The 12319-nt window shown below is 38.4% G+C and overlaps 1 long non-coding RNA gene across 1 annotated transcript; it reads left to right on the forward strand.

Moving 5' to 3' along the window:
• Nucleotides 1-315: 315 nt before the first annotated feature.
• On the forward strand, nt 316-11938 carry LOC132852845 (uncharacterized). Its single transcript, XR_009649135.1, has 3 exons — nt 316-656; nt 4958-5120; nt 11630-11938. It is a non-coding gene; the product is annotated as an uncharacterized LOC132852845 (long non-coding RNA).
• Nucleotides 11939-12319: the final 381 nt, after the last annotated feature.

Below are 12319 nucleotides of genomic sequence, written 5' to 3' on the forward strand. Positions count from 1 at the left end.
CACATTGAGGATATCAAATAACCTAGACCAGTTGTGCTGAGATATTTACATGTCCGATCATCCGGAATCATGGACATGCTCACATTGTTACTAGTTTGTCAAACATGTAAGAAAATGTTTTATTATTGGTCTTGTGAAACATTTCATCTTGTAGTGAAAATCAGAGATAGGTACTTTTTGCATCATTACATGAATAATATAATTTTTTTTGTTTGCACAATACAGTGGTTAACTCCCAAATTGCGAAAACGTCACGCGTAAGGAAATGAAATTAAAAGCAAATAATTTCTAATCAGTCCATCTGAATCACTCAGCTTGCCCAGCAGCATGCTTAGCATTAAGAGAAGTGACAGATTTGATTTGGGTACACTCGTCTTCCCAACATGCAGGGCAGACATGACTAATCTCAGCCTGCCATCTGGTTAAAGACACAGCCGCTGCTGCCACCTGCCTTTTCCGTGACTCCTCGCCGCTTCTCTCGCCGCAGGGACGTAGCTGCAGGGGTCAGAGGTCAGCCTAGGGACCTGTGGAGAAAAGCTGGTCCTGCTGCTGTGAGGTCACACCTCCCCTGTGGCACGCTGAGAGACATGAAAACCTGGATGGTGCCGAGCCTCAGGGAATCAGCAGTGAAATGTTGGAGCTTGTAGGTATTAAAGGTATGTGGATCTTAGGAAGTGGTTTTTGATGTGCATAGATATTTCACCCACTACATAATATCCAAACATTTGGGATTGGTGATGTAAAGCTGTTATCGTGCATGCTTTAACGGTGAACTGTATCTACGCATTGATCTTGCAAGGATGATTCATCTGATTAAATATTTTTCACACGAAGCGTATGTTTAACACACACTAACAGTAAGCAGTCTGTAGTGAGTAATGTCCACAGCGTAATTCACAAGCTACACAGTAGCGCTCTTTGTTCCAGTATTTGGCCTAGTGAATGATTTAGAAAGACAGGATTATTTGCCTCCTGTGCCGATTCCACTGCCGTTGGTTTGTCTCTTCCATAGCCTGTTAATCTTAACCACTGGTCCATACCTAAAAAGCTCAAGGAGGTACGATTATGCCAGGATGAGTGAAGAGTTCACACAATTGTAAAGATGGATTGTGTTGCTATGATATACGAGTGCTACTATGGTATTAGGTAGAATATGATGGTGAATTTCAACATGTTATGCTGTTATTTTATCTATCTATCTATCTATCTATCTATCTATCTATCTATCTATCTATCTATCTATCTATCTATCTAAAGATCTATATATCTTTACAGTAAAAGTACACAAACAATCATGAAATAAATGAACATTTAAAACCAGTGTTCTAGACAGTGCTTTAGTCTTATCTACATAGTGTTAATTAATACATTAGCATAACTCTCATGAAATAGCATCTATTTAAAGTGCCTATTATTCGTGTATGGATTCATAAGACTTAAGGTTAGCTCTTTATAGCTCTCCTTAACTCATCATTAGTTCATATTTAAGTATTAATGCAGGTATTAATGTATGTTTATTCATGTACTGTTATTATAATTCATTGTTACTGTTTTCTTCTGTTTATCAAGCTTTCATAGGCACGTACTGTAGACACTATACACATGCAGATTGTCCCATTTATGTTCAGTTAATCCTATCAGCACAAAAAAATGAGGAGATAATTAATGAGCCAAGTATCTTAATCCCAAAAGGTAACCTCTGTGGTGTTTGACATGAACACCAACCACTTTAAATACAAACATGTGGCAAGTGTGGAGGGGGTGAATGATCCCACAGAGACCAAATACAATTATGATCATCAATGATAGGTCTCATTCTCCTTCAGTGTCTGCAATTAAACTCCAACTGCTGGGAGCTGCCCTGACCTAATAAAGTAGCCCCTCACACCTCCCACATTATTGCAGCCCACTGGAATTAAGGAGTCATTATTTATGCCATATGCTTACAAGATATTTTTAATGCCAAAAATCAGGGCTGACATGTATAAACTGGTTTGATCCGTAACCGTGGGCTAAAACTCGAATGCTGTCTTTAGTCTTCTTCAAACGTAGCCTTGAGACTATCCCTATTAAAGATGCAAACAATTGCAGAAATACACTAAATGCTTTGCTTAGATTTTCTGCTTAACTGTGCACATATTAATGTTTTTGCATTTGGGAATATTCCTTTACTCTAAAACCATAACCTCATCTGCCACACACACACACACACACACACACACATACTTAGTGTGAATGTGAAAGCATCAGCTAATGGTGTGATGTGATATTTCTGCACTTTGTTTTGCTGATGTCTCTGCACTGTGTGTCTGTGTAAATATGTGTGGTGTCTGTAATGAGGGGAATTTATTCTGAGGACTTAAGATCCTACTGTAGAGCTTTAATAAAATACTCGAACCAATTCAAGCTTATCTATCTATCTATCTATCTATCTATCTATCTATCTATCTATCTATCTATCTATCTATCTATCTATCTATCTATCTATCTATCTATCTATCTATCTATCTATCTAGAAAGTTTACATAACTACAAATAATGATACTGTTTAATAGTCCTATTAATGCGCACTATCAATGTTCCAGAAAGTCCTCATGTGATTAACATCCAAACCTGTGTGACTTCTATGACAAGTTGCAATGTCATATACACCAACACCTTAGTGAAACAGCCAGCAGGACATTTCACTGCCACGTTTCTGCTCCAGGTAGAAAACATTGCCACATGGCTGAAATTCCCAAGTGTTGCTGGGCTACTGCTGGCTACTGAGACAAGTGTGTGTGTGTGTGAGTGTGTGTGTGTGTGTGTAGTGGGGTAGCATTCTCTATGGTGACGATCTCCCCATCCCTCAGAAGCCTGCATGTTCGAAGCGTCCATTAGTCATAATGGCGTGGAGCCGCTCCGCTCCGCTGTGCTATCTTGAAACAAAATAAAGGAAGCAGGTGTGGGCAGGAAATTAATGTAAATCCATCAGCGTTCAATTAGGCCTGCACAAAAAAAGGAGGAAGAACATCCAAACCAATAGGGCCCACCTTCTTTTGTATGAATGCAGGCTGTCTTTCATTCAATCCATCTCTTTGTATCCGCAAACAAATAGAGCTAACTTTAATTATGAAAAAATAGTTGTATGAATTTATCCAGGTGCAGCTCCTTTTTTCCCCTTTTATTTCTCAGGCCGAGCAGCCGTGCTGGTGGGTTTCTCCATTAGGCTGACAGCATGGCGGTGGGTAGAATTCGTGTGAGTGCCTGGAGGTGCAGAGAGCATTGGCCCTTAGTGCACAGCCCCCAAAAAACACTCTAACCTAATTTGTTTCTAATTAAAAAAACAAACTCACAGGAAGTACACCTGCCACGGTTCTGGCCATGCTGGCCATACCATACTACAAAATGCCATTTTGCTCTTGAGCACCAAACAGGATGACTAAATCTGCTCTCTAGATGATGCTTTAATACATAAATCTAAAGCCAGGAACCAACTGAAATGTGTGTACATTTTACACCTCCATTATGGCATTACTGATTGTCTCAGAGGGATATTTAGGATGGATACAACTGGAACTCGTCCTTTAGTCCAGCGATAGTTTTGTAAACATCCATTAAAAGCACTGATAGATGTAGCACTAAATGACAAAAGGAAGCTCATTAAGTCTGACACAAGCATGGATGAGTTACACTTGGGCTGTACGTAATACTGATTAGCAATTAGCACATGACATCTAAAGAAAAGAAGCATTTAAAGAAGAGAGATGGAGAATGAAAATGAGAGTATCACATTTTGATCAGCATGCTGCTGTCATTCCGGTCACTGGTATTAGTGCAAATAAACCAGCCGAGGGCTGGCAGAGCTTCAATGATGAGGTCAATGTTAATGAAAAAGTAGCTACACATATTAGGGTTATCAGCAGAAAAGTGGTGTAGATGTATGTAGAGTGAGACGAGTGTGTTGTGATGAAGAGAATTTCAAATAGAAAACTTACTATTGTTCATTTCATTCATCTTATTGGTTACATTCACTGGATGCCAGGTTTGCCAATTTCCAACACTCTAATTAGCTTTTGTTGATGTTATTACTCAAAATTTTCACTTAATTTTCCCAACCGATACTAATTAATACTGAACTACATGTATATACTGAAGTAATTTACTTTTTAAATATATTGAAATGTATAAGAATATAATAAGCCCAGCTGAATATTGATTGGACTCTTTTTTCAGTATGGCTCTGACAGTAATGCTAGCTGCAAGGCAAAGGTATATATTACTATATAATATATTGTATAATTGTTTCTATAGTAACAGATAATTCACACAAGCAGACATTCCTTAATTTAAGAGAATAAAACCACCTAAAACTTGTCTTTAAAAAGAACTTTGTTTAGGAATTGTCTATTTAGCATTTGGGAGGAGTCACTAGTTTCAGAGCTTTGCAATGGCAGGTTTTAAGACGTGACATAGTCAAAGTCATACGGCTTTGTGCTTTGTTCAGTAAATTTGTCCAACTTCAGGACAAAGGAAAAAGAGACATGAGAAAATGAAAGGTAATCACAGGAATCAAATTAGTAACAGGAACAAATTAGTTTCACGGATGTTCAACAACACTGTTAGAAAGCACGATGTGTGTACTTGCTGTGGTATAAGAGAAATAAAATTATATTACTTACATGATATCTTGCAATGTGAAAGATGCAGATGGAGAAGAAATTAATATTAAATACAGCAAGTATATAAAAAGTGGCATTGTAGTGTCGTTGCTAAAAACGGCTTCAGCAAAGACATCTGGCAGCAATAGTGCAATTAACAAATGTGAAATAATACTGTTAGTGTTATTATTTATCATTTGTGAAAAGTCTTGTGTAAATATTGATAGTAAATGAATACCTGGCATTTTGTCACATGATTTTGTTAAACTTGATGTAATTTTATTGTACGTGTTGTTCTATCTTATATCTGGTTACAGAATGAGGACACAACTTGGATCACATAATGGTTGTCTCATGGAGGGCATTTGTGTAAGCTGAGCCAGACTGTGCCTATTTACATCCACCGTCTCCATCCGTGAAAGAGAGGGTCACTCCATCTGTCACGGTTTATCAACTGACAAATTCCCACCGGTGCTAATGGTAAGTCTGTGGCTGCCGGCTATTGCATTAGCTAACAAGATAGGAGCTTGTTCCTTTAACGCATCACTTCCTGTGGCATGCTGTCCTAGCAGTGGCAGGTTAGATAGCTCAGGACAAAAGCTTTCTGCGCTGCATTAGAAATGTTAGCTGGGATATCAGCCTGCTTTTAAGGATAGCGAAAAGAGTGCAAGGGGTGCATGGCAGGGCAAAAACTCTATGCCATTTATGTGAAATTCATCATTCCTGAAAAGCTTGGCTTCTCACCAAACAGATCTAAACAAATGTGAAGAAGCTGCAGAACACATATTATCGCTGTGTCATCTTTTTCTTTTTATTTAAGTAAAAAAAAAAAAGAGAATTATACCGTTGTGTCCACATCAAAAATTTGTGCACCCCATCTGCTACATTGATCCTGGGGTATTAGAGTAAAATAGGGCCGTAATGAAAGCAGAAGCTGTAAGAGAGAGATGGTGGTGATGGTGGAGGAGCCTGTTTGGCACACTTTAGCTGCCTCCAAGAAGGAGTGGGTCAACTTCTTGGCAGAGAAAGTGCAGTGTTGCTATGGCAATAGGAGATTCTGTCTCTTTCTTTTTTCTCTGCCCGTTGTCCCAGGTTAAAGGCTCCATCATCAGCGTGAATGAAACTTAAGAAACAGCATCCTTTTTGCCAGATCAGGCCATTAATCTAGTTACTTTCTTTTAAGTATTTGGCTGCATGGACAAAAAGGGCCTGGTTTGTCTTGACTTGACTTGAATGTTTAAATGCAACAGTCATACATTACATTAATTGCATTAATTAACATTGGTTGCTTAATCATACAACCAAAATACACACCAACAGGCACAAACTCTTTAATCATAGCTTAGGTTTCTAAATTCTGTGTTTCAAAACATTGTTGAGATGGTAGATGAAAGTAGTTAATTCCAAATATATATGTATTTTTTTAATATATATGTATTTTTTTAATATATATGTATTTTCTTTTTTTTTTTTTTTTTTTTACTTTTTTTTATAATTATTAAATAATGGTGGGTCTTTTATGAATTTGTATTTCTAAACACGTCTATTACAACCGCATCCACATGCTACTTGTCTGTGGGTCTTTCTGCCTTCAGTTTTGTCTTCAGCGAAAAGCATGCTCAGTTGGCTTAAGGTCAGGTGACTGACTCGGCCATTTAAATCCTTTCTCTGCCTTTAGAAGCTCTTGGGTTACTTTCTTGGTATGTTTTGGGATGCTTAATCCTCAAGAGTCTTCTTGACTTGGTGAGATGTTATGATTGGGTTTGTCTTCAGCAACAACGCAGTGGGCAGCTGTGGAGCAAGCGGTTAAGGCTCTGGGTTGTTGATCAGGGAATCAACATTCAAGCCCCCCCAGCACAGCCAAGCTTCCAGTGTTGGGGCCTTGAGGAAGGCCCTTAACCCTCACTGCTCCAGCGCCACTGTATCATGGCTGTCCCTGTGCTCTGACCCCAACCTCTAAAGTTGGGATATCGGAAGAAAGAATATCACTGCGCTGTAATGTATGTAACGTGACAAATGAAAGGCTTCTTCTTCTATACTTTAAAGAAATTAATTCTGTAAGCATCCACTTTACAAGCCTTTTGGTGTTGAAATCACCAGTAAATTTCATATACTTATGAACATTCCAGATTGTTGATTTGGCCACTTCTGTTGTTTCTGATATCTGTCAGGTTTTGTTTTTCAGCCTAATGATGGTCTCCTTCACTTGCACCGACACCTCTTTGGAATGAACCAATGAACCAAATGCAAATTCATAACCTGACATGGAATCAACTCCAGACCTTTCAACCAACTGACTATCAGTCAATTGTCCAATTATTTTTAAATTATTTATGCAATACTTTTGTTCAACCCCATGAATTAAAGCTGAAAGTCTACACTTCCACCACTGTTTATTTCAAATACATTGTGGTGTACAAAACTACAAAAACTGTGTCACTGTACAAATCCATCAGATTAGTATATCCAGTTTATACAGAATAGTATGTACAGTATATACACAAACACGCTAATTTATGGATGATTCAGACATGCCAATCATTCTATAACACATGCCTTTGGACGAATCCAGTGTACACAGAGAAAACCCTCAAAGCAAGAACATGCAAATTCTACACTCACAGGACGGAGGTGGGGATCAAACCATCAACATCCAAGGAGTGAAACAAACATGGTTTATTAACATCATTATTTACTGTTCACATGGGCAGCAAGTGAACATTTTGTTCTTGAAGTTGTTGTGTGTGAAGCAGAAAAAATGGGCAAGCATAAGGCTCTGAGAGACTTTCCCATTTCTACAGTATCTCAATCTGATCGAGTTTCTGTGGGATGTGCTGAACAAACAATTCCAATCCACAGAGGTCACACCTTGCAACTTACAGGATTTAAATGATCTGAACCTTGTTGCCAAATACAACAGCTTCAGAGGTCTTTCAGAGTCAATGATGTTTTGGTCACACAAGAGGGATTTTTGGAATAATTTGTATAATTTTATTATCGCTTTTGTTTGATGATGCTAAAATCATTCCTTATGGCTCACATAAGGTTTTGATGTTGGTGCATTATAAAAGTATTGAAGTTTTTATTGAACATTAAAAAGTAAATGTTCAAAAGGTAAAACGACTAGTTGACACCTGTATCATAGATGTTGTCTTGATACTTTGATATTTTTTTCTAGTTATAAACAAATAAAATATAAAATATGTTGTAATATGAACAAAACAACATAAAACAGTAAATTTATGGAATATGATAAAGGTGAGTTTTAATAATTTAACAACAATTCTCTGAAAAATTCAACATGAATCATTTTCTTCTCCTAAACAGTTGGGAAGCGAGTTTTAATGTCCATTCCCATGAATAATTGGGCAAAACAGGAGCATTAATACCTGACAAATGCTGACAGGGCGTTTATAAATTTATTGCTCTTCTTTGCCTTATCGGGATTAACCATTGTGTTACTAATGAGAGGCAGTGGCATTTGGAGACGTGTGATAAAAACCAGACAAATGGAGAAAAACTGCTTCAAACTTTCTACAAATGTGAATTCTCCTTAGACGAGCTCTCAGTAAAAACGTGCTAGGCTACACAAGCTGCTGTTGGAGATTCAAGAGTGCTTATTATTAAATTATTTGTCATCTTTCGTGCTCCCTCCCACAGCATGCTGACTGAGATGTAGCATTTTCTGTACGTTTATGCGAAGGACTTTGGAGGAGGGAAGGTACACTGTATGGAGAAGAGGAAAAAAAGAGAGAAAACCTTGGCAAGCATAAGTGAGCGCTCGTGGACTCACAGTGCCAAGGAGACGTTATTTATGTTTGGATGTCAGCACTCGGTTCAGGTTGGCACAGCTTGTGGGCTGCACTCTTTGGCTTCATCCTGCTGTCTCCTCCATGCCCGTGCTGGGCGCTTGCCTTGCGCCCTGGCTCTGCTCTCTGTCCTGTGGAGGGTGAACGAGGCCTGCTGTGCTCCCATTAACCCCCCAAAATCATGCTCTGCTACTCAATTATGAACTAACTTCAGAAGTATGAACCACACGTTCAGCGAAGTTGGAGAAGTTGCTTAGTCGCGACGTCACTCGAAGGCTATGCATGAGTCATGCTCCTTTGCTTCTCGCGCTCATGGGCCTGCTTCTCTCTCCTCTTCCGCCTGTGCTGTGTGCTCAGGCGGCTGCCAGAGCTAAAACTGTATTCAGTCCCATCGCTTAATGCTCTCAGGGTCAAGCGGACACATCTGTTATCAGTTGAGGATGAGGCAAAAAAAAGAATACTGACAGGTTTTTTTTTCCCATGCATGTTCTTGTTTCACATCAAAACACAGAACTGAAACTTTTTTTGGCTCTCTATGCATATAATTATATGTAGTATACAGTATATATATATATATATATATATATATATATATATATATATATATATATATATATATATATATATATATATATGTGTGTGTGTGTGTGTGTGTGTGTGTGTGTGTCATAGGAAAGCTCAGGGCCTTAAAAGGAAGAAAGGCCTTAAAAATCAGAACCGTAGTCTGTGGAGGCTCAAGCAAGGGTCCTGTGCTTGCCTGGGACTCTTCATCATAGAGCGGATGGCGGATGGAGTTGAAGGAGGAGAGAGCAGCCCAGGCCTGGCAGCCTTTGCAGGGCCAGATAACAGCTGATACTGAGACTAATTTGGTAATGTGCAGGACGGGTGAGTGACGTGGGATGTGGGCTGAGGGTGCTGCTGATGAAAAGCATGCCAGTTAAACTGGAGCCTGTTATCCTCACAGTCAGTTGAACTGGATCCTCTCTCTCTCTCTCTCTCTCTCTCTCTCTCTCCCCCTCTCAGACACACATACACACACAGTTGCTATATACAGTGTTTACATTGATATAGCTAGGTAGTAGAGTGTCACTCATCTATCATTTACATGATCAAATCCTTTTTGTTTGCATCGTTCCGCTTAATGTAGATGTGATGGCTGTGCTCCTGACTATACAATCCTCATGTGCCAATTTATGTATGTTGGTGCTTTAACCATAAAGAGCTATCAAGGTAATGAATAATACAGCTTGGCCTGTGAATAATTGAGAATAAGCAAGAGATAATTGCATCTGGCTCAGTGTTATTACCATTTAAATTGAGGCCCTCGAGTTGAGTGCCTCTCTACTGAACAATCTTAAAATCTATTTTTTTTTTTTTAACAACTAAGCACACATGTAACACCGAAGCTCTTTTAACTACATTTTTTTCACAGATATTTTTCCACCCACTCTTCCCATACCCATGTTTGAAACATGCTAAGCTTAATGTTAAAGATTTCAATTTTTGAGTAGGTGCCCATATGTTCCAATAGCCTGCACAATCTGCAAAAAGGGAAGGATATTATGTAAACACCACTGTTGTCATAGGGGACAGATTGACATTGGCCGACAACAATACACAGTGCTGTTTGGTATGGCTGATAGAGGCTGGCCTGTCTCGGGGTAAATAAAGCCCAAGAAAACCGTGTGCTGCTGCTGTGCTGGAAGGATGAGTGACTAACTGAATGACTGCGTTATGTCTTTGTCACATGTGCTATCTAGAGCAGATGTGAACGCAGAACAGGAGTCAAGATGTTAACTTGGGCAGCCTGTTCTTGATTCACATTTTTATGTAATGTGTGGAAAATTGCAATGAGGAATAAATATTAATAGAAAAAGAAATACCTACCATTGATTCATGTACAATATACAATACATATATATATATATTATATATATATAAACTCTGCTTGTCTATTATGCTTGAATATCATGAGTATAAAAACATGGAGACAGTCACGTACTAATGTACAGAAACTAAAATAGATTACATGTAAAAGGAAATAAACAAGCAAAGCGATGAATTAATCCAAGCTGTAAAACAAGTGCATGATTAATGGTTCAGCTTTTCAGTGTACAAAATTTGTAAGTTTTTTGCTGTAAAATTGTAAAAAGACATTGGAGAATGAAGATCATTCAGAAAGATATGGCAAATACTTTTTATTTTCTCTATGAGAGCTACTCCTCGGTGTCCTCTGTGTCTCTCTACCAAAAGCCAAGCTGATCGAAGGTAACTAGCACCCCCTTTTGAAATAGCAACCGACTTGAGCTTCAGTTTCTTCTGAGCAACTTCTGTCATGCCATCCACACTGTAAATGTTATATGTATGTGTGGCTAATTCTGTTTTTTTTTTTTTTTTTAATTTAGAACTTTATTTATAACTATATTATATACACTATGTTCATTTATAGTAGATAACATTAGGATAAAAAGCATTACACATCAAGGGGTCAAGGGATTCTCTGGGATCTATGACAAGGTGAACATTGATGAAAAACTAAGCTGACCCATTAACTGCCAGGTAAAGCTGACAAGGCTTAGTCCAGACCTGATTCCTCTCTCCACTTATTTAATAATAAAAGCCAAACTGGATTATAAGTCAATAATAAAAGAATAAAATATATATTTTGAAATGTTAAAAAAGCTAAGAAAACAATTTTATTATAAGAGAACCTTGTTGTTATGGTGAGAGATTGAGTGACCCAATGTCACACCAGTCATGCATTAATTAGAAAATACCACTGTACCTATCTTTGTCAAAGATGTGTTCTAAATGTGTACTAAATATACAAACGTGCATACTTGCGCAATAAGGAATGGTATATTCATGGTTAGTACCATGTTTCTTTCCTGTGAGTGTGCTTTAACAAATTCTTGCATGTTTTCTGCACAGATGCAAGATCACTGCTGGAGCGTCTCAATGCTCTCTCTTTTTAATTTTTATCCTGGTGAAGAGGATTGTGGAAGCACTTAAATATGCAGCATATCATAAAGAGGATTGGGGGACCAACTGTCTCTTTCTTTCTTTTTCTCTCTCCTCCTGCCATGGAGCAGAAGGCCTTAGTTTAAGCTGCTGTCACTTTCCACAGCTCTCTCATCTGTTTGTGTGTGTGTGTGTGTGTTCTTTTTTTTTTTTTAACAGAGTTTGGAGCTGCTGTAGGTCAAAGAGGAGACTGGCTGGGCGAGCGTTAAGCTGGTCAGGTGCTGCGCCACCAGTGATCATTAGGGTTACAGCTGCTTGGGCCAGATTGTCTGCTGCCTATGCCGGGCGAGATGTCTCACCCAGGGAAAAAGAGCGAGCATCTGTCTGTCCTTCCCCATAGACACGAACCTCCTACCAGCCTGTCCAACTCAACCCGACCGGTAACAAGGTCACCTAGCTCTCTCGCTCTCCCCAACTCACTTTTTCTCTCACTCTCTCTCACTCTGTGCAGACGTTGTTAACTCTTTCCTTTCAGGTTGGACCTAAATGGTGTTGTATTCCTTTCTACAAAGGTTTCACAAAGTCAAAATTTAGAGACAGGGATTCATTATTGAGAAACGACACCACAAATCATTACAGTATACTTCTTATCATTTTTGTGATAGATAGATAGATAGATAGATAGATAGATAGATAGATAGACAGATAGACAGATAGATAGATAGATAGATAGATAGATAGATAGACAGATATATATATATATATATATATATATATATATATATATATATATATATATATATATATAGATAGATAGATAGATAGACAGACAGACAGACAGACAGACAGACAGACAGACAGACAGACAGATAGATAGATAGATAGATAGATAGACAGAGTTGTAAAAAC

Source organism: Tachysurus vachellii, chromosome 10, assembly GCF_030014155.1.
Source record: "Tachysurus vachellii isolate PV-2020 chromosome 10, HZAU_Pvac_v1, whole genome shotgun sequence".
In the NCBI taxonomy this organism is placed as follows: domain Eukaryota; kingdom Metazoa; phylum Chordata; class Actinopteri; order Siluriformes; family Bagridae; genus Tachysurus; species Tachysurus vachellii.